Source organism: Bactrocera tryoni, unplaced genomic scaffold, assembly GCF_016617805.1.
Source record: "Bactrocera tryoni isolate S06 unplaced genomic scaffold, CSIRO_BtryS06_freeze2 scaffold_925, whole genome shotgun sequence".
Taxonomy (NCBI): domain Eukaryota; kingdom Metazoa; phylum Arthropoda; class Insecta; order Diptera; family Tephritidae; genus Bactrocera; species Bactrocera tryoni.
In genome coordinates this window covers 967,956-971,205 of record NW_024396572.1, presented here as the reverse complement: position 1 = coordinate 971,205, position 3,250 = coordinate 967,956, and positions in this window count along the sequence as shown.

Sequence of the window (3,250 nt, the reverse complement as noted above, 5' to 3'; positions counted from 1 at the left end):
CTCTTTTCCGAAGTCTAATTACAGTGTTGTGCCTTTTCTGCCTAATTTAAGAACGTCGTAATTCCTCCAGAGGTTGTAAGATCTCTGGTGAGAGTACCTTCTGGTCTAAGTACTGCTGAAGAGTTACGAGTCCTTTCTCTATTGCAACCAATTTTAAAATAAGTGTAATCTTCTTGGCCATTGTCCTCAATTTACGTGCCCATAAAAATATCTAAAACAAATTGTTTTATCAAAAATAACAATCTCTAACGGCACGAGCTTAACGTGCTACTTATTAAGCATTTGTGTTTATACACAATAATAGTTCATTAAACATATAAAATAAATGAGTAGCAATAAATTGCAATATATTGGAAAGCGTTGGAACAAAACTATTGCGCAAAAACCAGGAATTGCTACTCTCTTTTCGTTTAATTGGACTAAATACATCGATATGCCACACTATGTACATACTCTCCCTGCATTCGTGTGTATCAATATAAAACGATAAGCAAGCTTGTGCAAGTGACCCTGCTGGAAATTAAACTTCTGAAACGAATAGTAAACTTGATAAAATTTAGTGTTTGAGACAAACTTTTTATACAGGGGCTACTTAAGGTACTTTGGATAGCATTTGCGTCAGTCAATTTTTTCGAGTGTTTCCAATAAAGCCGATCTTAACAAGCCAATAGCACTTCGAATATTGGTTTCCAACTAATAAATCAAATGTAGTTTATCAGCATAAATCATTGACTTTACCCTCATAAATTGAATTATAAAGAAGACCAGTTGCATGTTCTTTTAATACTCTCGCAGCATGCTGCTATAGAATATAATAGTTTCGTTCACATAACGGTTGTTTCTATCACCCAAAAAAAAATCAGAATGACGAGTGACCATCTGTCCTGTGTCTGTACGTTTGTCAGTGCAAGCGATAATTTAAATAAAAATTGAGATATCTTGATGGAACTTGCTCTTGCGCACTCAGAAGAGCCCAGTAATTTGGTACAGGAGATTAGAGTAACAAGGGACAGCTATTGATAAATTTTTTAAGTGGGCATGGCCCCGCGCCTTAATGGTTTAATGTACGTATCTTTCAAACCACCGAAGTCCACCAAATGTGCTGGGAAGAAGTCTTTTTTTCGTTTCTTCATACGCTGTGGAAATGCAAAAAATAAAATAGTAACCACGTAATCAAAACTAAAAGTTTGATAGCTCTTTCAATAATTGGACCAAAAGCATTAAATTTTGGAAGAAAAGGGTTTCATGTAGGTGAAATCCTTTACCTTAGGGACCATTTGAACAATATAAACCAAACTTGGTATGTAAGGTCTGATTCTTTCACTTCCAATCTCGAAATTAAACATCAAAGAATATAGCGGTATAAAACTTTACACTATAGCGCCCTTCAAAGTATCTAATCTTATGTCCAACAATATAAAAATGGAATGATATAGGGCTGTAATTTTTCACGACCCCAGACACCAAATATCTGGACCCCAATCCATTTGGCAGGTTTTAGAACCAAAATTTGGAGTGAATAAAATGTTCGGTTATACTCGAACTTAGCCCTTCCTTACTTATTTATATTGCTGATAATATCATACTCGGTTCACCGAGCGAGGTGCTCTATAAAATTGTAATAAGAAGTAAAATTTTCCTAAATATTAGCGATTTATAAACATCATTGCAGCTTAAAATAGATATTGCCATACGGAATATAAGTGTGAAGCACATGTGTTTATTTTAATAGTTAATTTCACAGTTACACTAGTAGAATATTATATACCTCTAAATAAACACCCTCTTTGTGAATTTTCTTTATCAATTAAGATCATTTCACTATGGGCATTTCTACAAGTATATTTAAGTGAGTATTCATAGCGACACGTACGAAGAGATACATAAATGTTTGAATTAATGGAAATATTAAGTGACGCCCAACAGTTGTGTTTTACTGCTTATTTTATGACGGTTGGAAAAATTTCCGCAAGTTTGATTTGCCGTTATATTGGCACATGTTTTGCTTGCACTCGGTGTATATAATATAGAAAAAAATATTTTCTTAACGTCAACTTCGCTCCACAGTACATCATGTACCTTCACCATACCACCATACGTACTAAACTTCACCGCATTGACTACGCACCCAACTCACCTCCCTACGATGATGAAAGCTGCTAGAGCTTTCCACCATACGTACTAACGCACCACACGCATACAACTTACCTCGCTACGGTGACGAAAGCTGCGCTATGCTGCTATATAAGCAAGCACTTCACACCGAGCGCGATCATTCTTCCAGCACCGCTGATGAGGACAATTCATCGATGGCATCAGGCAGGTGTTAAAACAGTGGTGGTGAAGCAGGCAGTGGGTGAAAAATCGCGCAGAAAAGGCACCGTGCCAGCTTTAGCAAGCGTCAACGTCGGGCACGTTAGTTTCACCCGTTTTCATCACCGCCGTGCCGACTTCATCAAGCGTCAACGCCGGGCACGCTAATTTCACCCGTTTTCATCAACGCCGTCTACTTCGCCGTACCAGCTTTAACAAGCGTCAACACCTGGCTCATAAATTCCGTTTATTTCCGTCATCGTGCGAGGTTCAACAAGCGTCACCGACTGACTCATCAATCCCGTTTATTTCCATCGCGCTGGTCTGGCTGTCCGCATAAGGAGTGGGGGTGTGGATATAACTTCACGAGGATAAAACTCGTCTCTCTTTTGCTAAGGGTTCGTGGGTCCCAAGGCTGACTCTGGAGCGGCTGAGCATACCTCAGCTATGGACGAAACCCCATTACAAATGGCGCCCGAGCAGGGACCTGACTTTGTGAGTGATAGTGACAAACATGAAACAGTCACCAACGCTCATGAATCAGGTTCACCGCGCCCCCCACACAATCATAAGCATCGCAGTACTCCAGCGACGAAGGCTCTAACGCTGGAGACGGACACGACCAGTTGGCTTTACTGGCTGAAGAAGGACCGATTAATTACCGAGTGCAGACGACACCACATCGCTGTCGAAGGACGCACCGTAGCAGACCTCCGTAGCGAGCTGAGCGCCCAGCATCCGTGCGAAAGCGCCACCATAAATCCACGGAGGACCTAGTGCAAGCCCAGAAAGGAGATGAAGGAGGAAGGTAACGCCACCATACTCGTTCCAACCACCACAATAAGAATCCTAAGCAAAGCGGTAGCAACACGTTGGCGACATAACCTCAGCTGCAAGAGTGCCGGATTTTGGAGGTTTTAAACTCCGTGCGGCGATG